Consider the following 26,232-nt stretch of genomic DNA (forward strand, 5'->3'; position numbering starts at 1 on the left):
AAGGACCTTGCTTGAGAAGTCATCAACCCAGCCCCCTGCGCTGAGGCCGGACCAAATAAACCTAGCCCATCGTGGACAGGTGTTTGTCCAACCTGGTCTTAAAAACCCTCCAGTGATGGAGATTCCACGTCTCCCTTGGAAGCCTATTCCATCTCTGGGATGATTTGCTTGTGTTTGTTTATAAACCACTCCTGGCGGGGACAGACTAGCCGGAGCACAGCCAGAAGGCCGAGCCTCTTAAGACTGGACTGGTGTCCTGAAACATCCGGACATCGCAGAGCAGATTCCTGGGTGAGTGCCAGGGCCTGGCCCAAGGCTTAGGGGGTGCCCTGGCATTGGAACCCCAGTGACAGGCCCCAATCCTGTTTGGGGCCCCTGGGTGCTACCATCATACAAATAATAAATCTTCCAAACTCTGTTGTTAAAAGCTTGGCAGGAGATCTCATACAGGGTCTGAGTCTTGTGTCTCTCACACTGATGTAATTCCACTGAATTCCAGGTACCTCTGACTGCTACTGGTGGGAGATCAGAATTAGGCCCATAGGATCAGATCCTCAGCTGGTGTAAATTGTCATTGCTTCCTTTAAGTCAATAACAGAAAATGGGCCTGAGTCACGAAGTGTGGCTCCAGACCTGAAAAACCCCAAGCTTTTTTTTTTCAGTTTAGTTTCTTGGTTTAAACCCCAACCCAGATGCTAAAGAAGAGAGAAGAATCCCTAAGCCCCCTCTCCTCTAAAGGGACTCTAACCTTAAACCACAGCTGAAGTGAGTGGACGGTACTCAGCACTCACCACACAGGATTTTTTTTTTTTTTTTTTTGTTCAGTCAGTTGTTACTGATTTGTTGCAAAAAAAAGCACACAATTGCTCCTGTAGTAAAGAATGTTGTTTAAATAGCTCAGGTACGTGTACTTTGTGTGTGTGCTGCCTGATCTGATCGGCTGAGCAGGTAGCTAACCTGTCTTTACTTGGGATACAATGACCATCTTAGTATCTTGGTCCCATATAACCCCTTGCCCAAGCGCTCTCTCACCCCTATAGCCAAATTATCCACAAACTACCACGGCAACACAACACTTTAAAAAGGCACCACCCTAGGCATGTGGAAGAAGAAGACTGAAGCTGCACATACCTTCCTCGATCATTAAATTCCCTATTTTGGTGTAAGAAGTGTACATTCTAGCCATAGTCTCATTTTCAGTACTGAAAAGACATGGAATTTTCTACGGCTTCACCATGAATTATGCTCCGCAGCTGCCTTCGTCTTCCAGGTTTGACACGAGACGTTCCTGCGCTTGTGGCCTGAAGCTTGCCTCCCAGCCCCAGTGCAAACGTGAGACTTAAAATAGCTCTGTTGTGTGTGCATCAATCCACACCAATTATTTTTATAGGCTACCCCCGGTCTGGACATGTCTGAGGGCATGAGGCTGGCACAGATAAGTGAAGTGAAATGCCAAGAAGGTTTTTCTGCTCACAAACAACTTAGCTACACAGGATCTTTCTACCATGAGGTAGAATGTGAGATTCAAGAAAATAAGTTACATACAGTCATGTTCTCTTAATCCACTGGAACCCATTTGGAGAAGGATTTTTTTTATGTACCGAAGGAGGAAATCTCCCTCTATATTTGCCTTTCACATTTATTTAATTTCTAGTTATGCTGACTGAAGATCATGTTTTAATTCATTTTTGCTGGCAATAAATGCCCTGGCCACATGCCTAGGCCTACCTAACTGTGTATGGTTTTCATCACCATAGTAACTGGATCCAATCAGTTGTGGATTTAATCCTCACCCAGTACCCCTGTGAATAAGCAAGTGCTGTCCCCTGTTTTACAGATGCAGTCAATTGACTTGCCCAAAGTTACTGAACAAAGTCTCTGACAGTGCAGGGACTCAAACCCTGGTTGCTAGTCCAGCGTGCTACCCACCAGATCATCCGCAAAGGCTGGAAGTGGCAAACAGAAGCCCCCACGGCGGCTCTATGCCATTGAGGGAACCCCTTACTGTGGGGATGCTTCCCTGTCCAGTCCAGCTGGCATTATGACTCCTGTCTGCTGCCTTCATGATTCAGAACAGCTGTCATGAAGCCAAGGATGTGGCCCTTTGACTTCAGAGAATGTCAGGAAGATAAAACAGGAGCAAGTGAAAGAGAGAAGGGAATTTGCTGACAGTGTTGGACATTTGACTCGGAGGTGATTCTCTGAAATGCTCCGATGCTAACGGGCAGGCATAGACTTTGACAGCAGAAGAGAGACAGAAGATGTAAGAGTAGTTTTATTCCCAATGTTGATGCAGGGTGCAGTGTTGGAGGTACACCTACCTAGTTATGCTGTGACACCCCACCCCACCCCGAGTTACTCCAGAAGTCCAGACTTCCAGTTTAATAGGATCTCTCAACTTTCTAACAAATTGGCTTCATTTCAGAACACTTTGATCTTAGTCTCTTAACATAAGAACATACTGGGTCAGACCAAAGGTCCATCTAGCCCAATATCCTGTCTTCTAACCGTGGCCAATGCCAGGTGCCCCAGAGGGAATGCACAGAACAGGTCATCATCAAGTGATCCACCCGCTGTCACCCATTCCCAGCTTCTGGCAAACAGAGACTAGGGACACAGCTTTGGGGATAATTTAGTCCATTTAGTGGGGCAAGAAAAAATGAACTTCTGTTCTCATTCTAGAGATAGAGGGCTAAGGGGGGGAATTACCTGCACCCTGAATACTGGAGTTTCACATTGCATCCTAACTGACACCTGACCTACTTCAATGCTGCAGGTCAGTCTCTGTATTCTTATTAAAACGTCAAAACTGATGCACCTTTCTTTGACAAGTTCTCTTGCTATGCCACACACGTTAGGGGAAGAATAGTGAAATATGATTTTATTTATTATTTGTATTGCAATAGGGCTCAACTCACCCAGCCCTGCTGAGTTAAGTGTTGTACAGACATATAACAGAGATGCTCCCTGCCTCCAGGAGCTTACAATCCAAGGCTCCAATCTTGCAAAGACTTACATGCATGCTTAACTTTATTCACTATGAATAGTCCTACTGGAGCCAATGTATAAGGTCTGTACGTAAATCTTTGCAGGACTGGGGCATTAGTAATCATTTAAGGCGAGAGACACCCTGATCCAAAGCACACTGACATCAACTCCCAGTCTTTCCACTGACTCCAGTGGGCTCTGAACAGAGTGTATGTAACCCATATGAATATTGCTTTTCTTTCAGAGAGATAATAGTGGTAGCTCCCTGCTGATTTGGGCCCCAATCCTGCATTCGCCTCTCTGTGAGCAGAGACCCCACAGAAGTATCTAGAGTCTGCAGGAGTCTGATTTCAGGATCAGACCCTTGGTTTGCTATAATCTGCAGGAGCATTCTCTGAGAACAAATCTGCACTGCAGGCGCTGGGTGTGTTTTGTTTTACTTTGACTGGATGGATGCCAAGCGCTTTCCCTAACTCATAGCCGCAAACGCACCTGACCTCAGGGCTGCACAAAGCACAATGAGTTAGAATCATCCAAGAATGAGATGTTCCTAGCAAGCAAGCTGCACGTGCATTTGTACATGTAATTCAGGGACTAAATTTCTACTTGTGGCATTAATCGTTTTTGGGGTATGCCCTTCACCATTGCGTTATATCAACACTTTCGGGCTGGAGAACGTTGTTTGCTCAACAAGAAGGGCAAGAGGCTTGTCTGTAATTATGAATAATATTAAGGACAGCAAGCAAGAAGACTGGGACTAAATTATATACCAAACAATGAAAATCATCACTTGGTCTCAAACGAGCGTTTTCTCTTTCTGGCGTGTTGGAATTACTAATGTAAAAATTTCATGTCCTGCCTCTTTTGGGAGACTGTACAAATGGAAGCAAAAAATGGCTTTTCAAAACATATGATCTCGTGTCTACCTAAAAACACTCTTTCCTGTGCCATGTAACTCATTTTGGGCTAACTGCATTTATGAAAAGTGTGTGTGTGTGTGTGTGTGTGTGTGTGTGTGTGTGTGTGTACACACATTTGGGAGAGTTAGTTGATTGGTGTGGTTTTTTTGGCTGAAAGAAAGACAGAGAAGCAGTGTGGTGGAGGCATGGCTTTTAATTGGATACTAAATTTTTACACTCATCTTGGTTGGCAAAATCTTCCAACCCTTACGTTTATATAAATCATCCAGTTACAAATTATTCAATGCAGGGCTTCCCAAACTTGTTTCGCGGCTTGTTCAGGGTAAGCCCCGGCGGGTCATGAGATGCTTTGTTTACCTGAGCATCCGCAGGGATGGCCGCTCACAGCTCCCAGTGGCCGCGGAAATAAATGTCCCTGATATCACTTCCATAGTGAGATCCTTTGTGACACAATGGTAAATGCAATAGAGGCAGGCTGCAGAGAGGAAGTCTTATTGCCTGGAACTACCTTGAGAAGAGACGACCATCCCTAGAATGCATGTATTGCAGAGTATTGGAAGCATCTCTGCTCTGGCTCCAGGACCATGATGATGAATAAAGTATTCCAAAGAACAAGAGAAACCATCCACCGAATACACAGGGCCAAATCGTTACCCCTTACTACTTACACAGGCTTTGGATCAGGCCCTGTTGCTGAGTAGTTATTTGTAGGAGTATCCCATTGATATCCGTGAGAATCCTCCAGTGAGTATTTGCTCATTAATGTGAGTAAGGGGCCGATAGCAAACAACTGGCTAAATACTAGACAGAATAATCTCGGTTCTGTTCTCAGTTGTCATTCCTCTCCTGTTGTACATTCATCTGAAGGACATGATTTCCATTTAGAATACATGGTAGAACCAGGTCAAACATGAGATATTCACTTTTTACCTGACTGGTAACCTGACAGATCATATAGTTCAATTCTTGTGCATTATCTGACTAGACAATTTGCTCTTTGAGAACAGAGAATTAGGAACTGTTTAAGTGAGAGGCAGAGAGGTATATTCAAACAGAGAGATGAGGGTATTCTCTTCTTCTGTACCCATAGAGGGGGGAATTACATTAATAGGGAAAGCATGACTTGTTTGACGATAAATGTGGGACTTATTACTAATTGCAAGAGTAATGCCTTGATAATGATTCTGTAATGATTCAGTCTACTACAAGCTGTAATGCTGTCATTACTCCATTACTCAAACAGAAATCCATGGGAAAACTCAGTAGGGTGAACAGTGATTGAAAGTTGCACATTAAAGCAATTATCCTCAATCTTACATTTTAAAATGTGCACGATGTGTATCTAATGTTCCCTGGATTTCTTAAAGCTCTTCTTCCACAAATATATATTTTGTCTGTTCTAGGCTCTGGATATTTTAGAACAGTTAATTGTTCAGGGCATATTTAAGGATGATACGCAGGGAATAAAGCATTTTAGCATTAATAGAACTGTGGCAATCCGAAAATAAATCGCACAGTTACCTAGAATATTGGGGTAGGGAAAGATATAGCACTCCTTACCCAGGGTTCCTTGGTGAGAACTCACTTCTAAAAGGTTTCAGCTCACCGTTCCTAGTTAGGATTTCAGCTTTGCATCTGAAATGTACTACAGCAAGGTCAGAAATGTTGCATAGCACATGGCCAAACGACGTCCTCCAAACATTTACTGATGCCTCTTTTGGTTTGTTTATTTAGTTTGGAGCGGGGAGGAATGAGGATTTTTTTTTATTAAAGCACAGGAATGGGAGCCAGGACATTGGGACTGCAAATAGACTTCCTGTATGGACTTGGGCAAACCTCTCTATCTCGAGTCTCTGTTTAAGAGCTAGTGCTGGAAAGTTGTGAAGAGGGTAGGCCAAACACACCCACGGTGAATGGCCATTGAGTCCAATTCCACCACAGATGAATGGGACCCATTTGATCACTTATTTCTCCCATATTGATTCCAAATTCATAGATTTTTAAGGCCAGAAGGAACCATTAGCTCATCTAGCCTGACCTCAGGTACAACAAAGGCCATACAATTTCATCCCTTTACTCCTGTATTGAGCCCCACTGAGAAAATGAGGCACCTCCTCTTCTCACTGGACCTTTTATCGCTAACGTTGATAGAAATCACCAGGAACTGAGGCATTTATACATACTGCCTGTGGCTTCTTTATTATTGAACTCCTAGACAAAGTCCTCTAATGAGGTCCGTTCTGCCATGTGTTGCCTAGTTGATTACCAATGATCTTGGATTAGTTGTGTCTAATAGCTACTACTTTTGAAAGGGGTGGGTGGGTTGAGTGCAGTGAGTGGAAGAGAAAATCCAAAATAATCATGAGCTGCATTAACTTGACCTAGATTAGATTATTTACAAAAACAACAACAACCTGCCACAACCCAGAGAGAGAAGATCACATGAGAGATGGGGGGGAGGGGGTCGGACATTTTTTCAAATCTCTAAAATTCCTCCATGGATCGCAATCCTGTGATCTTTCAAGGGTACCTCTGCCTGAGTAAAGACTGCAGAGAACTGTTTGCTTTAGTTCAGGTAACAGATTAAAGACTGCAGAATTGGGCCATTGAGATACACCTTTACCTATCATCCTCTGCAAGATGCAAGTCTAATCTGCAGTCCCTGCACAGGCAACCTCCCACTGAAGTTGGCTTGCTCAGCAGCAGGGTCACCGCATCACACTGTTACTAGGAGCACATAAGGAAGTTAGGCACCTAGTGCAATTGATTACATCAATGACAGTTTTGCCCACACGAGGAAGTGACAAAACAGCTAGAGTTACTGGAATATGACCATACCTAGATACCCACCAGATAGGCCCTGATCCAAAATGCTTACACACATGCTGAACTTCACACGTGAGCTGACCCGTTGACTTCAGTGAACCTGCTGCTATGCATGAAGTTAAGCATACGTGTAAGTGTTGGCAAGCTCTGGCCCTTGATGACCAGCATGCGTAACTAGTCCCAACCCACTTAAATGGGTTGCTCGATGGGGAGCTACCTTGACTGCAATGGACACTTTATTTCCTGCACTTCAGACAATTGTTTCTGTTGTCTAAAAGGAAAATGGTATCAGAGGGGTAGCCATGTTAGTCTGGGTCTGTAAAAGCAGCAAAGAGTCCTGTGGCACCTTATAGACTAACAGACGTATTGGAGCATGAGCTTTCTTGGGTAAATACCCACTTCGTTGGATGCATGTCCGACGAAGTGGGTATTCACCCACGAAAGCTCATGCTCCAATATGTCTGTTAGTCTATAAGGTGCCACAGGACTCTTTGCTGCTTTAAAAGGAAAATGATTCACTTTAAAAACAAACTTTATAAAAAAAACATATTTATGGTATTGGAGGTAATCCAGAGAAAAACACACAATCAATGCTTGCTGATCTGCACCAGGCAATATATTTTTCAGGTATGGTCTATTTCTGCTTGGAATTATTGCCTGAGGCAGAGCGATGGCTTTAGCAATCCCGCTTCTAAAGGTTGTGCCATGCATTTATTTTCTCATTAGCATCTATTTTCTATTGTATATTTTGAACAAAGGCAACGTTCGAGTGAAGAACTCCAGGAAGAACTTGTGATGCCATTTCAAAGTTGCATGCATGATTGAGCAGCAGTACATCCCAAGAAACACTGCAAAGATGATAATTCTCCATGGGCTGTACAGGGGGAGAAAAGAAATTCTTAACATGCTGTGTGTGTGGGTAATGTCTGTTGTGACAAGCTCTCTCAGATATGGAGTGGATTGTTTGTCAACTCCTAATGATCATTCTCCAAAATAGCAGAGCCTCAGTGATTTGCATTTTACTTAGCTTTGATAAAAATTTAGATTCATTTTTAGATGAAAGATGCTATTGTCATGGCAAATCCATTAAAATAAAAAATCAGTCTGATTTTACTAGTTCAAGAGAGCAGGTGTAAACTTTCCATTGGGGTACCCGTTATATATTAGTAATACTTAGTATTTCAATAGGATTCGAGAACATTAATACTTGCGACATCCGTAAAAAAAGTAGATTATGATGATATCGCCATTTTGCAGCTGGAGATGCAGTTGGCCAAAGTGGCAAAATGCAGGAAGGAAGCAGAATGGTCTTGTGGTTGAGGGACTGGAGCGGGGCACAGAAGACCTAGGTTTATGCCTTGGTTCTTCTACAGATTTCTTGTGTGACCTTGGGGAAATCACTTAATGTGTCTGTGCTTGTTTCTCACCTGTAAATTGGAACTGATAATATTTTCTTTGTCTATCTTGTCTATTTAGATTGTAGGTTTTTTGGGGCAGGGACTGTCTCTCCCTGTAATTATCAGTATGGGGTGCAGCAGTTTGCCCAACCTACGTTTGTGCTACTCCTAGAGATTGGAGCCTCTAGGCACTGCTATAATACAAATAATAAATTGACTTGTCCATCACCACAGTAGGAATTGGTCAAGGGGCTGGAATTAGACCCTTCTTCCCAGTCCTGTGCTCAGAGCATTAGACCATATCTCCCATACACAGAATTAGAGAGCACAGGACTAATCCCAGCCTTAACTCTGACTAGCTCTATGGAAATTGACTGATATGCTACAGCTTAGGACTGAGAATGAAGTGTATCATAGCCCTGAGGGGAATTCAGAGGAGGTGACAAGCATGTTACTTCCAGAGGTGGAAGTTGGAAATTGGGAAAGGAGGGCTCTCTGCAGACTCAGAACTTTACAGGTGAGCCCCTGACCTCTGACATACTAGGACCCATTGATCAGGGCATGGGTTTCAGCACGTTTGTCTTATGAAAAGTGCTATGATATCTTTGATGACCACATTTTATTGGAAAATTGGCACCTTTAGCAGCACAGCATGACCTGACCGCATGATGGGGCATTCAAATGATACTGATTCAGAGGGAAGAGTGATTTCTGCTAGGCTGTCACCACTTCCTGCAACATCTATCTTAGATCTCTCATTTCAGTGTTGATCTGCCCCACACCTGGTTGGCTGGCTGGTGAGATTACAGCTCAAGCTGATATAGTTAATGTCATCATTACAGCTCCACGGTCTGTGTTCACATGTGATTTCATGTTCAGCACCAGAGCTGACCTGAATGAAGCCCAGATGATGAACTGGGAAAAGAAAACGTAGTTTTGGCAGTCTGTGACGCTTTTCATGTAATTTAATGGCTGGAATGACGTTAAGGACATTGTGCGCTAAACGTCACCATCTCTACAAACAAACTTCTCAAACTCCTTCTGCCAGAAGAAGGGGGGATGTTTGGGGAATTCCAGAGAGATAAAATAGCTGAGCTGCTCAAAGCAGCTGGATTATGGCTCTCATTTGACTGTATATGAATGGCCATCTCAGTACGTTCTTCTGAGGAGGGGGAAAGAAGAGGGAAGAGAAGTAATAAGATTTTTTTTCTTATAAGACCTCTGTCCGTGTGAGTGAACACTAGGCTCCAACCTCCTACGCGCTGAAAGCCACAAAAGGTTAAATGAACATTGAGGGCACTCAGCACCTCGCAGGATTGGACCCAAAAAGAGTGAACCTATAGAAGGAGAATTATTATTCTGTATTACTGGTGTTATGGTAGCCCTATTGTGCTAGGCACTTACAAACACACAACCAAAAGATGATCCCTGCCCTGAAGACCTTGAATTTCTTAGTTTACTACAACCACCTAGCTGAACTGAGGAGACATATCATTACATGTGATCTGTCCATTTTCACTCTTAAAAATTGATTTTGTTTTATATAATTGCACGAGCTTTAATTTTACCTGGAAGCATGATAAACTGCTCCTAATGATGAAAGGAAATGAATCACTCAATATTTGTCTGGTTCGTTTCATAATATAATTGAACAACTTCACTCAGCAATTCCTACATGAGACATGCAGAGTTTTGAATCACATCATGAAGCTACGAATGACTTGGAAAAGTATTAGCTTGCAACTCGAGCAGATTGATCATACAGTGTAATGGACATTTTATTATGGAAAAGTCCCCTTTCCCTCCAAACAAATCTCTTCCGGTTGCCATTTTTAGCTTAAAAATAATAATAATCACCCACTAAAGCTTATGCTCCAATATGTCTGTTAGTCTATAAGGTGCCACAGGACTCTTTGTCGCTTTTTACAGATCCAGACTGACGCGGCTACCCCTCTGATATTAGAGATGGACTTTCACAATGGCAGTAACTAGAGACTGGCCTTAATTTCTCCAAAAAATATAATAATGATTTGCTTTGCCGTATTATCTGTGAGCTCTGTGCTGTTCTTGAAGAGTGTGTATGTGTGTGTTAAAACTGGAGAGTTCTCTTCTCAGTTCAGTTTCTCCTCTTGTTTGGTCCTGCTGTGAAGTCCCAAGGAACATCAATCTGTTTCCACAAAAATGACTGAAGTCTGCACTTTAGCACTGGACTTATTGCAGATTTAAATAAAAAAAATAAGAGAGACTGAGAGAGAGTGGGCCATGTTATAATATAATGGCTTTGGTGCCATGGACTTCATGGGCAAGAGCAGGGATAAAACTCAAGACTTAAATCTTCGGCTCCTCCCACTTGACTTCTCCATTTGATCTCAGTTCCATTAACTGTAGAAGCAATAGAGGTGCCACAAGTCCTCCTGTTCTTTTTGCGGATACAGACTCACACGGCTACTACTCTGAAACCATCCAGTAAAAGGCAGCGGATGGTACAAATTAGCAAACACATTACAGTATCTTTTTATAGCTGGCAAATGCAGCAAGAAGAATCCTGGAATAAATTCCAGAAGGTCAGCTGGAAGCTCATTCAAACATTCGAAATCTCTCTCTCTCCATCACCATTATGCCACTGTTCAGACTTTCCCCATCTAGTTTATGTGTCACACAATCTCACCTTCAGCGTTCATGTTTTTTTCTCATCTGCAGCATCAACTGCAACAGTGAACAGACTTGGAGGATTGAGGGATGCTGAAAGGCCAAGAATCTGGTGAGATTTATGGTTACACAAAGTAGCTTTTTCAAAGAACCAGGAGCCCAAATATAGAGGTTGTCAAGAGATCAAAACTACAGTATCTTAAAAATTGACACTACTGCAAGGGACCAATTGGGACATTAGAGAGACAAGGTGGGTGGATTGGACCAACTTCGGTTGGTGAGAGACACAAGCTTTCACATTTACACAGAGCTCTTCCGTGCCCACTGATTTTTTTTTCCTATGTTGTGTAACATTCAAGGCAAAGAGACAGACAGTTATCCGTCTTTACCATTACAGCAGTCTGATGTCACTTTCAAAACAAACCACTCCCCTGTTCTAACACTGATCACCACAATTATCAGACTAACTGATCTCGTTATAGGATTAGGAAGGTTAACCCTGATGTTTGGTTGCTTGCTGAATGTTGATGATTCATAGCTGGCAGACACTGACTCCTGGATAGTTAATCCAATAATCATATTTAATCTGACTAGCAAATCAATCACATCTTAAATAATGTGAGGGGGGAGTAATGATTTATTTAGAAGAAGTTTTTTTCCTAATGCAGCCTAAACAATTCCTTCTATATTTTAAGAAATAAAAATTCTGTCCTCCCCTTAAAAGGAATTTGTTCCAATCTCTTCACTTTTGCTTGCTTGTAAAGTGAGAGAGGAACAAAAGCTTGCTGAAGACATATTTTACGTTGCTTGCTGAAGGCAACATACAAAAGCAAAACCAGTCAAATCATGCCAAGTTATTATTTTGTTGGCTTTCTGTCAGGTGTATAATGAGATTACACTTGCTACACTGTAACTTATTTCTGCCATTCAAGCATGTGTGCCGCATTCACAAACAGGATTTCACTGACAACTGTCCTGTAGTGGATTAACCCTCATTTAAAAACTGACCGGAATTTTAAAAAGAAAATGCTGTACAGGAGAATTTCCTTGGCTTGCATTTACATGGCAATTTCATCTTCCTCTGAAAGATTTCATGGCATGAGCGTTCACACTGTGGGACTTAAAGTCATAAATCCCTTTTCTTTCCCTTTGCCTTTTCCCTTGCCAGTAGAGGAAGCTTGACCTCTTCCTCAAACCAAACCTTAAAGATTAATAAAGGGCTACCTTTTATCACTGTATTTGCATTTCTTAAGACGTGCTGAGGCATGTGACAATAAGGTCACTGGACTACAGGAAACCTCAGAAGGTCAGGCCAAAGGTCACTGGACTACAGGAAACCTCAGAAGGTCAGGCTTTCTTTGCAATGTTGCCAGAAGTTTGGGTGAGGCCTTGGGTCGTTCGAACTAGTACACCCCACCCTGTATATAATTCCCCCGCTAAATCTGAGATGGCCATCTGATCTCATTAGAGAACAAGCTAAACATTACTAAAGATCCCTGGAGCTCATAGCATATGTACAGGGGCGGCTCCAGGCCCCAGCATGCCAAGGGCGTGCTTGGGGCGGCACGCCGCGGGGGGCGGCAGGCGGCTCCGGTGGACCTCCCAGAGACGTGGCTGCAGAGGGTCAGCTGGTCCCATGGCTTCGGTGGAGCATCCACAGGCATGTCTCCGGGAGGTCCACCGGAGCCGCGGGACCGGCAACCAGCAGTGCGCCCCCCGCGGCGTGCCGCCGTGCTTGGGGCGGCGAAATTGCTAGAGCCGCCCCTGCATATGTACAGCTTAAATTCAGTCTCATTATTGCAAAGGTCAGTGGAAGTGGGGACATCTTCATAGCTGAAGTCTGAAGTCTACCAAATATAACAATGGAATTACACCAAGGGTGAGTTTGGCCCCATTACTCAGGGGGAGAGGATTTAGATAAGGATGATTTATTTGTGTGCACTGAACTGTATTTACTATCTCCTGGTCCAACAGACTAAACAATCTAAACCTCTGCATCTATGGTAGTTGCACTGGGCCGTGTGATGATTCACCTTCCCGCCACGTTTATTAATCACCTGCAGATTTCTAGATCTTGTGTTTTATGCCCTTGTTCGGATCATTGTATGGTTTAAGATGTGTGTCAGGGCTTTAATGGAAAAAGCACAAATATTATTTCATTACGCTTACTTTGGGCCTGGAAGTGCGTTTTCCAGCTAAGCCATAACTTGTCAGGCCTACCCTCATGTTTTACCTGCCTTGCTGTTGTCATACATCAAAGATACTCGCGGGATGCAGAGGAAATACAGGGCATGCACTGGCAAATTTCTCTGTAAAATGCCAAGGGCCAAATTCTCCCCCCAGACTACATGCATGGCTCCTCTTTGTTCTGACAGGAGCTGTGTGTGCATTCACCTGAGGGGAGAATTTGGTCTTTGGGTTTTTTCCAGTATTTATTATAGGAAATAGAAGCACTTACAGTATAAACGACAGTTTAAAAGCAGCTGTTGGAAAAGGGGCCTTTCTAATTTCAAAATATTCTCTCATAGTAAAAGAAAGTTATTGCTTATTAGAGGCATACGCTATTATTTAGTAGCTAGAGGTCCCAGCTGAAATCGGGCCCCCATGTGCTAGGCTCTGTGCACACAAAGAAAAAGAGACAGTCCCTGTCCTGAAGAGCTTATCGTTAAGTTAGTCAGAAAAATTCCCAATGAAACATTTTTGGTCAGTTTGCTGAATCATCCGAACTGAAATGTTTCTGTGAAATGTTTAGATTTCGACAAACTTGAGATGGAATCCAGGCAAGGGTCCCATGGAAACCTGCCTGGTTTCCTGTCAGTTACCTGCCCAGCTCCTCCACTGCCTGGGTTTCGGAGGTCCAAGGCTCTGGGGCAGCTGACCATGCAGACTTCCCTAGGGCCAGGGATCCCAGACCTTCCAGGGTCTGCAGCTCTGGTGTAGGCAGGCAGACTCCCCCAGAGCTGAGGACCCTAGGGCTTCCAGGACAGCCTACCATGCAGACTACTTTGGAGTCAGGGCTCCTTGACTTCAGGGACAGCCGGCTCCCTAGGGTGCTTGAGTCAGGCAGCCTGGGGAGGTGCTGCTCTGGGAGCCATGGGAGTTGCAGCTCCCTGGCAGCCCACCAGGCAGCTTGCAGCTGAGTCAGCACTCCAGCACTCCCCTGAGCCTGCAGAGTGGGTTGAAGGAGAGCCAGGAATGGGAGCTCCCCGTCCGTGGTCCTATAGGAAGTCTTTGGCAGAGGCTGGAATTGAACATGGCTTTCCTGAACCCCAGGCTAGTGTTTTAACTTTGTTTCTAGGGGTATGTTTACACAGCAATTAAACACCCACGGCTGGTTCATGTCAGCTGACTTGGGCTCAGGCTGCAGGACTGTAAAATTACTGTGTTGTAGGACCTCATGATGGGCAACAGTCTCAGAACCTGGGGTTCCAGCCCAAGCCCAAACATCTCCATTGCAATTTTATAGCCCAGCCCCGGGTGTTTAAATGATGTGTATATAATTCCCTATGTGATTCAATACATGCTCAGTTTAGCTCGGGCCTATTTATACATTAAAAGCAAAGATCTTGTCAGAAGATTGCTCTGAAATGACATCAATATCAGTAGAGTAAAGTATTAATTATTGGTTGGTTTGGGGTTTGTTTGTTTTTAAACCTTGCTGCTTTAGAAAACTGGACAAAAAAGTACTTTTCAAAGTCAGATGCTTTCTGTCGATGTTGATCTTCTCAGCTATTCAATAATCAGACTTCAGGGAATAATTTTCCATTAAAGCTACTTTGACTCTTACTCTGTCCCTCACCTATAATTTCCTAATGAATTTCAACTCAAGTGCTGTTAAAATGTAAGAATTTGACTAGGGAATGGATTGAAAGTCATGATTTTTCTTCTTCCTGCTCCATCTCTAGGCACTTGTTAAAAAGCTTTTGAAGGTAGTGAAGTGTTGTGAGGCTGAAAGCTTGTTAAGAGAGCAGAGGCTGCAGTCTGAGGAGCAAGGCAAAGAAGAAAGTGAGGCAGGAATCTGAAGAAACTTCCTTTCTGAGGCAGATGAAAAGCATTTTGATGTGAAAAAAATAAATCCGCTGTTCAGATCTTTGTGTTGCATGCTTTGAAATCAAATGGGCTGGGAAAATTCATGTTTGGCTGCATCTTGCTATCATCTGCATCTACGTGTGTGGAGCAGAATGGATGAAAGCTGAGTGCACTGTTAGAAGCTGAGCCTAGGCAGTGAAAGAATGAGGTAATAGAGGAAAAATCTGTGGACAGTGGTTTGTTCAAATGAAGGACCCAGAACACTGGTGTGCCAGCAATCCACTGCTTAGGAAACTAGGCACTGACGCTGGCAATATCACCAGTGAACGTGTGTCTTCCTCACTTGGGGAAGGTAATTGGGGAGATGGCGGGAAAGCAATTTTAGTGTCATTTGGAGTCTTGAGATTTCCTTGATCCATTTCATCCTGGCTGTGGCAGGAAGACTGCACTGGTTTTGTTGGCTGATGATCCCCAGCATTGGACAAAGGTTAGGTACTGTCTTGAATAGAAAAAAATATGGTTTTAAAATGTTAGGCAACCTGAGTAACACCACTTTTCAGCTAGTGTGGACATAGTTTTAACACCTTTACAATCACATGAACCAGTCGAGTTGTAACCACAGGAATCTAGCTAGAAAATTATGGCCTTAGTACAATCAACAAGCTTGCACTAGAGCTGAGAATGACTAGATGAACCAGGAGATTGCATCCAGCCATCTCTTTTTCCAATTCTATGGAAGTCCACAAGTCAGTAAATTAAGTCAAGATTTTAATGTATAGATCTTTTTCATAGCAGCTGTAGGCCAAATCCTCCACTGTAGCAAAGGGAGCTATCCTTTTCTACATCAACTGGTCTAGTATTTTCATACCCACTGCCGTCCAGGAAACACATCCTCCTGGAAGGGCCTAACCGTCTTTCTGTTTAGGTTACAAGACATTTTTATTATTAACATCTTAAAAATTTCAAATATTTAAACTAGATCCCAGGATGTAGTGTCAATCTACTTAGAAGTGGATCATAGCAAACCGTACGCCCTTAAATTTTCCAGGCTTTGTTCATCATTAGGATGAAGCCTCATAACACTTCAGATCAGTATGTCACATTACATTGTGTAACCTGACATTTGGACATAACCAGACCTGACATCTTTCAATTGTGCATCTGAATCAGGAAATGATGATAATGAAAAAGGAGGTTTCTGGAAAATGAAGTCATACACAATATACCTACAGAGAGGACAGGTCTTTGGCCAAGAATATGGGTTGGAGAAGGCAGCAGGTATTTCCTTTCCTGGCTCACTTTTAGGAGCAGTATGAGGAAAAGACTGATGGTCTTCAAGACATTATTCCTAGATCCCATTCAGTAATGTTGTATTTTCATAATTCTGCTTGCCTGCTTTGGGGGAAGGATGACTCTTTATAAATATACAACAGAGAACAGTAAGCAAAGCCCTGGGCAGTGCTGGCTCCAGCTTTTTTGCCGCCCCAAGCGGCGGGAAAAAACCCCAAACGATAGAGCTGCTGCTGAAGTGCCACCAAGGAGCAAGACGGCGAGTGAAGGACCCGCTGCCGAATTGCTGCCGATCCGGAGCGTGCTGATTGAACTGCTGCCTAAGTGCCACCACCACCAATCCGGACCTGCCGCCCCGACAATGGACGCACTGCTGCCCCTTTCCATTGGCTGCCCCAGGCACCTGCTGCCTTCACTGGTGCCTGGAGCCGGCCCTGGCCCTGGGCGAAATGCAGTCACTTGAGTCATAAGCATGTAGCCCGTGGCTAGGGTTTCATTTTAACTGCAGCATGAGGACAAAGATCAGCTGCAGGTTTTCACTGCTGGTCGTCTCAAACAACAAGCAATTTCTGTTTGTCTATCAAGAAAAATACAAGCACAAGCAATTGTTATGGCCTTCTTGGATGTTAATGACGTTGCTGCCTTGCACCATGGGCGGGAAAGCACACTCTGCTTCTGCTGCCAGGTCTCCTTGGGATTCCTGCCGCTTTAATTTCCAGAGCAGCGGGGTGGGAACTCAGTAGGTGTGTTCCAGTGCAGAGAGGTGCTGAGTCAGACCTTCCCCTGCTGCCCTACTCATAACCCCTTCTTCTCTGGCATATCTCTTTTTTTTTTCACTTGTCTCACTCCACCCCCTTCCCATAGGAAGGGGTTTGCAGCTGATAATTGGGAGTCAGACTGGACTATCTTTACCCACCCCAAGTAGTTCTTTACTCTGTGTGAGGTCCCACTGAAGTCCAATGGGCTGTTTGTGAGCACTGGTATCCTACACCAGCCCTCAGTGTAGCCCTTGGGCTCCGGGGAAGAGGCTAATGTGGCCATCCATGTAGCAACGACTGGGTGCGTGTCACATGGTGTTGAATGTTACATCTGCTGGAGTGGGGGAGTTAATAAATAGTTTTAAATGAAATTAAATGCAATTAAATTTACTATTGGTAATGACAGGCAGGCTTATTACAACAGTCTGATAACACTAGGATGAAAATAGTGGTGAAATATGTACTTAATCATTAAAATGCTCACCCTTCGGGCTCTAACAAGCCAAAATTACATTGTGGAATAGGGATGGGCAAATCTGTTTACAAACACACTGTGTTCTGAGGAAGGCATTTAACAGGAAAACTTGTCTTTGGCCTTCAGTTTTACTCAGATTTACTTCAACTTGTGGGTTGTTGGTTTTTTTTAAGTAGAGGTTTGCCAATTCTACTCTCCATTGAAATTCATGTAAAATCTCCTATATACATCACCATTGTATCTGAGCACCTGAAAATCATCAATGGATTTAGCCCCACAACACTCTTGTAAAGTAGGGGAGAGCTATCCCCGTTTTACAGATAGAGAACAGAGGCACAGAGTGAAATGACTTGCTCAAGGTCACACAGAAAGTCACTGGCTGAGCCAGGAATTGAACCCAGTTCTTCTGAGTTACAGTCCACAGCCGTAACTGCAAGACATCCAGCCTCAAAGGGGGGAACCCTAGAGCAGGGTTCTCAAACAGGAGTCGGGACCCCCTCAGGGGGTTGCAAGGTTATTACATGGTGGGTTGCGAGCTGTCAGCCTCCATCCCAAACCCCACTTTGCATCCAGCATTTATAATGGTGTTAAATATATTAAAAAGTGTTTTTAATTTATAAGGGGGGTCACACTCAGAGGTTTGCTATGGGAAAGGGGTCACCAGTACAAAAATTTGAGAACCACTGCCCTAGAGGATCGCCTTTGATTGAGGAACTGCGAAGAAAATATTCAATGACATTTACTTACAGTGTTTAAAATTCTTAGTTATTCTGAAAGAGACGCACCACTAGAGAATTCAAGACCTATCAAAGGCTACTGGCATCCATTTAATAACCTAATATGTCCGAGGAATGATAAGCAATGCAATAACAATGGAAGTTTTAGATTGTGCTTAACCTGAGAAGAGCAACCCCCTGAGGAACAGCTTTCTCATGGCACAAGCACTGTTAAAGGGCATATTATTAAAGAAAGGCAAGATAGCACACTAGGGAACAATTCTCATATTAGGTAGTAGTGGGGTTTAAAATGTTCCTGAATCCCTGTTTGGGAAAAGAGTAAATTCTGCAAGTGCCCAGCCATATAATTCTACAAAGCAGCCACACACCTTAAGTCTCCAGCCAACTCCCCCAGATCTACCCTTCAGCAGTGACAATTAAGAGAGTGCTGGAACTTTGCAGTCCTATTTAATGCCAAGACGCCAGGCTTTTAAAATATACCAAACTGCTGTATGGTAGCCTGTAGCTTCAAGCTTATCTCCATGTCCAGAAGGTTAGTCAAAAGTCTTTTTTGGGTCACTGCATGATTTTGAAATTAGCTCTGAAGTGAGGAAAAACGGAACTCGAACAAACATCTAGAAAACCCTGGTCATTCTTTTCACTTCAACAAATAAGATTTGCCTTCCCAGTTTGCGCATGCATTTTCTTATATAGATAGTTGCTGTAGTGTTGATGAGGTATAGCTTAGTAGCAATATTTAGATTGCTACTGGTTTAACAGCCATGCGCTAAAACAAAGCCAGTTGGTGTAAGAGAGCATTTGAGAATGTAAATGAAATGTACATAGTATCACTACCATGCTAAAACCTCTATGTTTTGAGTAAAAAACAAACAAACTGTTTTTAAAACCTCCACAACTGCAAAACTATCCTGTTTGTTAAATATTCTCAGCCCTGCGTTCACCTAGTCACCAAGGACAGTGCAAAACATACAGAGTTTTAATGAAAATGCAGCAGAGTCATAAGTCTCTCTCATTTTTCCAATCCTGTGTTGCATCCTTACGGCTCTGGGGACCATAGTCTGCAGAGCACATGATTAAGCATTATCATCATGATTTCAGATGCAGTTCTCTTAGCCTGAGTAATAATTCATTTTCCATCATCATGCACATTGATCTCAAATTGTATGAACTATAAACTACATCCTGTCACTCGCACAGAGAGAGAAGTCCATAAACTAGTAATAACCATTGTGTATATATTTTTCATTTGAGACTTTTTATGCTTAATAGAGCCAAACAAACTCGTGAGCATGAATTATAGTCCTGGAGTAATGTTGGAAGCATGGCAAAGAAGAGCTTAGTCTGTCACTTTCAGATGTGGGTTGTTGTTTTTTAATGCAGTCTACCATGATTGTAACGTCGTACAAATTCAAAACAAAATGCGGTGTAACGCTGAGTTCGTGGGATATTATGTTCGGCGGGATGCATCATTTTAATTTTGACGGCAAATCATCATCCCTATTGGATTAATTTATTTAATGAATCTTCTATGGGTAAGAATTGCTCTTTGTCAACCAAAAAATTCATTTGAAGTCAAAACTAAAGCCCCATTTCTCAATCTAGGGAGCAGCCTCTTCTGGGATTGGGATGCTAGTGTAGACCAAGAGCTATGGGGCAGGGAAGAGGAGTGAACCAGTGGGGGCATGGAGAGGTGCATGATACTTAGTCTTTCTTGTTCCCAAAGCAAGTGTGCTGAAAGTTTCCCACCATGCTCTCGTGGCAACTTTATCCACAGTAAAAATACTCATGTGACCTCAACTGCTTGAATGTTACAAGTAGTTTCCAGTACCCACTATCTCCAGTCACAAAATGGAGGACTCCCACCCCTTGTTTTTAAGATGCAAGAGCAAATGAAACGTTCTGTGTTGATTACATTTGTCCTACAATAGCAACACTTTAATTGCTTCTCTGTCTTCCTCAGACATAATCCAATTCCCTTTGGCCTCACAGTTTGTTCACAGACTAATTGGGTTATTGCCTTGTAAAACAGAGGGGCAATAATATCACGTAAACCTTAGCACAGTCAATTAACAAATAGCCAATCCCCCAGTGAAGTTTAATGGGATTTGGGCACCTACCTTCTATAAACCCATTAAAGAATTTGAGCCAAAATAAATACACCCTATATTTCTATGCCACGTTTTGAGCATTCCTGACTCTCTCCTTTTCATCATAAATTCCTGATGTTATAATAATCCTTAACTGGTAAAACTCCTTTTGACTTCAGTGGGAGATTTGTTTAAGGACTGCAGGGTCAAAGCCTTTGAAGTCTAGCCTAAAGCATGGAAGGACAAAGGAGTGGGGACTGGACGGTCCAGGGGGTTGTAATGGGACACAGGGCCTTATGTCTGCAGTCCAGGTCAGAAGTGATTTAAATGATCGCCAACCTACTTTCTACTGGGCAGATGTCCACAGCTCAAAAGGAGACCATTACAGCTGGTTCTGATTGGCAGCCTTGTTCAGCACAGTGGTTGGGAAGTGAATGACATGGTCATCGAACTACACGTTCATCCTTGGAGTTGGTCCCTCCAGATCAGGGCTTGCAATGGGAGGGAAGCTTGCTCGGCCACTGGCTGTGCTGTCCCTGTTGTGTGGATGAACAGAATTTAAATTCACACGCGGGTTTTGCTTGGCTGCATCGCCAATTGTGCAGTTGGAGCGTCATTCTCAGTTTTGACACTTTGGAAACCGCTAGAAGAAGCAGCCTTTGCGACGATAACCCTATGTGTTGCCGTCACTGTAGGAACTGCTGGGAAGCAGGGTGAACTATAGATTTTGGAGAAGGCTATGCAATGATTGTACATACTAGTGGAAGACTTGTATCTTCTCATCAGTGTTTTTATCAGGAAAGGCCTTGGAGTGTATAAGAAGAAGCCTGTATTTAGTCCTGACTTTGGTTCGAGGTGACTCTTTAAGACAGGACAAAGGTGCAGCCCATGATGCTAGGATTGTTTTAGGGTGAGTGACCAACCAGTACTGGGAATGAAGTTGGGGGATAGGGGTGAGAAAGAGAGGACACATGCAGCATTTCAAAGGATTAGTGATTACATCATGGCTCCTTTCTGGCTCTGGATCCAATGTGGTACCCCTTCTGAGCTATGTTTCCAATTATACAGTCAAAAAAAATGCTTGAAATACCCGTTCTAGTCTAATACCCCCTGTATTTGAGCCTTTTCCTAATTTTGTTTAAAAATATTATTTGCATCTGACGAGTCTCCTGGTTTTCCTTACACCAGCAATGAAGTTTTGTCTTCAAAGGTCTGAAGCAAATCATCCAAGCCATGCTAGAATTAGACAGCTCTGAAAAGTTCACAGACTGTAAAGAACATTTTCTAACGTTTTGGGGCCTGACTAATTCAGAAACCATTTGGCTTTGCAAATCCCATCTATCCGAGGAGAATTGGTTCACTGGTTAGTTTGGACCCAGTCTGGTAACAAAAAAACCTACCAGAACAAAAACATCATTAGCACAGAGGCACTTTAAGAACATTCAGCAGAACCTCAGGGGGCTCATGCACACCCATTGATTGCAGCTCTACTCTTGTATCCCGCCCACGCTGCTTTTATGGGATGCAAAACCTCTTGCCACAGCCATGAACCCTCAACCAGTGGATCCCCTGTTGAGAAGGGGGATTTTCAGATGGCATAGAGCCCTCGTAGCTGATGGCATTATGGAATGGCTAAGAGGAGGGGCCATGGCCAGGCCTCGTTTGCATCCCAGCAATCCCCAGCTATCCTAGTGACCCTGCAGGGGCTGCTCTAATTTGTGTCAGGGGACTGGACCACTGCAGAGCAACCTCAGTACTAGGACTATCTCTATAGCTGTGCCAAGCTCTACTCAGCAACAGCTGAGAGCCTGGTCCCATGACCCCAGTCCCTTCATTTACAATTCGAGCAGTGCACCATGTGACGCCTCTGGTTGGCATCATTTCCTGAAGGCAGTGATGGAGTTGTGCCATGGCAATATCCCCCTCACAATTTCCAGTGAAAACAAGAGGGCTCATAGAGCTGAACAACTGGAGTACACTTACATATATATGTAATTACACACAACACACACACGGAGGAAGTGTGGGAGCTGAGACATTTACTATGTTATCTAAATAGCAGATGATTCAACTGGCATAAAAATGAAACTGTCCCCGATCAAAGAGTAAATGCTAATGATAGGAACAGTAAGCTGTCGGATGTCTTTTCCATGCCAGCAGTGGAGTGATCCTTTCCTGCCACCCACATCCTCTTTGTATAATGGCAGTGATCGATTTTTGTGGAACGATGTGGGAGGAAATATGAAAATTGCAAAGCCGACACATGCTTTTTACACTCACTTCCCATAAAGCATGCAAGAACTAATGCTTACAAGGGTCATTGTGCTTTAAGTGGTTGTCCAATAAAACCGCTTTCCATACATCCGTAAATAGTATAGGTATTGTAATAATTTTGAAAAAGCAGCCAGGTTATAGACTATTTTTAGGAGTCGCTTTACTTAACAAGGCCAATTACAAAAGAATTAATTACTTTAATCCATCCTTTAAACTATCGACCAGACAGTAAGCTTGGCCCACATCCTCAAAGGAAATCAATGGGAGTTGAGTGCCTAAATATCTTTGAGGATCTAGGCCTTTGTTACAGCTTTGGTTCTTTACCTGTTAGGAGAAATATTCTTTTTGGATCTTACTCTTCTATAAAGAAAGTCAATTTCTGTCATCAGCCTCATTGAAAACAGGGCTTTCATGTCCCTGCCAACTATAAATTACATTAACCTTGCCAATGAAATTTTGGGTGGTATATTAGCCTACCTTGCATTTATCTACATTACTTTCCCTTGCTTGCAAATGATGTATAGAAGTTTCTCCTGTGGAAATTCAGAAGGGTGCCATTACTGGTGTGCTATAAAATATTAACTCTGGACATGGTAGAGTCTCCACTGTTCACAGTCTTTAAGTCAAGGCCTGGATGTCTTTCTAAAATATATACTATAGCTCAAACAGCAGTAAAGGGCTTGATGCAGCAATTATTGGGTACGTTTTTTGGCCTGTGCTAGCCAGGAGGTCAGAGTAGAAGATAGTAATGGTCCCTCCAGGCCTTAAAATCTATGTCATTGAAGTCTGTATCATTGCATCTGGGTGTGGCCTATTGCTATCTGAGAACCTGTTCCTGAATTAAATAGAAAGAGACTGTACAGTTAAATACAGGGATATGATATACTGAACAGAGTACTACTGTGAAAACTACTGTGTTTTGCTTCCTTTCTGGAGGACCATTTGGGGCAAATCATGCTTTCACTTAGACCAGTCTATACCCAGAACAATGATACTGCGCTAAATGTGACACCCGCATAACCAACAGCAGAATTTGATCCTTAAAGTCTTTCTTCTAGCTCTGATGTTTGACACTTGAGCAATATTTTGGACTGAGTTTTTACCACTACTGAGCTACATATGACAGAAGACAGTGTGCAAGAATGAGTTTTAAAGGATTTTCCTTGGGACACTTCCCAGTCATTTCATTTAAACAAACAAACAAACAAACAAACAAAAATGTTCAGGTTTTCTGTATTAAGCTTTGCCTGAAGAGAAGGAAATGAGTTCCAGGATCCCAACATGCTAGTGGTATTTGGATCTGGAGTTTGGATCTGGTCTATTGCAGAGATGGAGACCATCTGCAAAATTCAGATCTGGCTCCAGGCTGAAATTCTAAACCAGAGGTCGGCAACCTTTCAGAAGCGGTGTGCCGAGTCTTCATTTATTCACTCTCATGTAAGGTTTCACGTGCCAGTAATACATTTTAATGTTTTTAAAAGGTCTCTTTCTATAAGTCTATAATATATAACTAAACTATTGTTGTATGTAAAGTAAATAAGGTTTTTTAAATGTTTGAGAAGCTTCATTTAAAATTAAATTAAAATGCAGAGTTCCCGGACCAGTGGGCAGGACCCGGGCAGTGTGAGTGCCGTTGAAAATCAGCTCGCGTGCCGCCTTCGGCACACATGCCATAGGTTGCCTACTCCTGATCTAAACACTGCTCAGCCTAGTCATTTTCTCTCCTGCTCAATGAAAAAATTAAGTCAGGTTTGGATCTGAAATCTGATTCTGTTTATAATGATTTATTTGTATTACTGTAACATCTAGAGCCTTAGTCATGGACCAGGACCCCTGCAATCTAGACATTACACAAGCCTCTCTGCTGTTTTCAAGTGAAAAACATCCTATGAGCTTGTGTTCTATTTCCTGAATATTTAAGGCCTTTGAGGATTACTCACGCATTAGTATTACGAGCTAATTTCTCATTTAAATCTTCACGGCTTTACCCAAGAAGCCAGCACACACTGAGCTTTTTTGCTTATGAAAATATCTTCAATAAATAGGATCCTTCATGATTTAATAAACTTTTTGTTGCTTTTTTAAAAATGCCCCTTTGGGATTTATTAGTAATTTTATGGGAAAAAATGGCCTAAAATGTGCTCATCTGAAATATCTTTACATGCAATGTTGTGAGCTGATTGCACTCTAAGAGGCTTTGTGACATTTTAAGTTCTTGGTTGGAACAGCAGCTGTAATGAGATCACCATTAGGGGATTGGCATTTTATGCTGTAATGGCCACAAGATTTTGAGTTGTTACATACTATATGTTGGAAATTGGCTTTAAAAGTATGACAAAGTTGTGATGAAACTAAATCTCACTAAAGTTCTTTATTGCACTGTCTCCAAGTGAACTAGGACAAGATATACAGAAGCTGATCCTGAGCCCAATGAAATCAAAGTTCTCGTTGAATTCAGTGGGAGCAGAATCTGGCCCACGAAAAGCATAATAGGGTAGAAAAATAAAAATACCTTCTGTTTAGCACCTAATCTGCCTTTGCTTAGAAAGTGTTTCTTCCCAACCTACATCAATGCACAGCATGAGAACTGCACTCTAAACACAGGAAAATAGGAAGAGGCATAAAATTGGTCTCCTTAAACTTCAACATCCCTCCCAAATGACTGAGCATTCATGCAACGTCATGAATTTTTCACTTTCTTCCTCAAGATTATCAGAAGGAAACTTTGCTGCTCCACACTTTAGATACGCACTAACTCCACTGGCTCCAGCGTGGCTCAACTAACTGGCTAGAAATGCCCAAGAAGTGCTCCAAAGCCAGCCAGAAAATAGCCGGAAAAAGTTGGATGCTGAATCCTGTCACTAACTCCCAACAACCAATGTCAGTCTCTGGGGAAAAACAAGAGCCTTCAGTGGAAATATGGTACTTAAAGAATGTTCTTTGTCTATCTCGTCTCGATTTTTAAAAATTGACTCAGCTCTTTTAATGCCATTATTATGTATATTACACTAGCTAGGGGCTCCAGTTACAGATCGGGACCCCATTGTGGTTGGTGCTGTACAAATATGTAGGCAAGAGGCTATACCTGTCCCACAATGCTTACAATCTAGGTCAGTGACAAGATGCTCCAGGTGGACAAAAGAATCAGCTGAGCCGGGGACAGAGGGAGAAGGTGATTAAAAACAGGCAGCTGTGTGCACAGAGTATCTTAGAAACCCGCATGGACATGTTGCTGTTATAAGCTGGCAGACTTCTGAAGGTATCCCTGAAGAAGGGAGGTATTTGAAGGAGGATAAGGGTAGTTGTAGCTTTACTAATTTTTCAGACAGTTTTCCCCATATGAGTGGCAGGTTTTTAAGGCTTCTGTGCTGTAAACCTTTATCCAAAGTCCCCCAGTCACTTTACAACCCTTAAGTAAGCCTCACTACCCTCTTGTGAAATACACTGGTTTCCCCTTTTTAGAGGTGAGGTAGTAGAAGCAAAGAGAGACTGTGGAACCCTGAGAGAGTCAATTAACAGGAGTCAAATTCTGCTCTCTCTTACATGGATCTGAAGCTCAACCGACCCCTTTGAACTCAATGGACCAGACTCTGATCTCAGTTACATGGGTGCAGTTCCATTTTTATATTAATGGTAGTTGTCCCAAATTTACACTGAGTGTAAGAGATCAGAATCTGACCCAGTGTAGCAGAGCTAACAATAGACTCCCAGGTTGAAGTCCTGGTGCCATTAAAGTCAAGGGGAGCTCCTACTTCTATACTCTAGATTTAACTCAACTGTTGGCTATTGGGGAAGGCAATAA

The 26,232-nt window shown here is 42.9% G+C and overlaps 1 long non-coding RNA gene across 1 annotated transcript in view; it reads left to right on the forward strand.

Annotated features, from left to right (window-relative positions):
- The window catches only part of LOC120370839, a 92,814-nt gene extending 80,691 nt beyond the window's left edge, over positions 1 to 12,123 (forward strand). Inside the window, exons 2-3 of the long non-coding RNA XR_005583985.1 lie at positions 10,832 to 10,892; positions 12,034 to 12,123. This is a non-coding gene — a long non-coding RNA (uncharacterized LOC120370839). The remainder of the gene's footprint in view (positions 1 to 10,831; positions 10,893 to 12,033) is intronic.
- The last annotated feature ends 14,109 nt before the right edge of the window (positions 12,124 to 26,232 follow it).

This window comes from Mauremys reevesii, linkage group 8, assembly GCF_016161935.1.
Source record: "Mauremys reevesii isolate NIE-2019 linkage group 8, ASM1616193v1, whole genome shotgun sequence".
Taxonomy (NCBI): domain Eukaryota; kingdom Metazoa; phylum Chordata; order Testudines; family Geoemydidae; genus Mauremys; species Mauremys reevesii.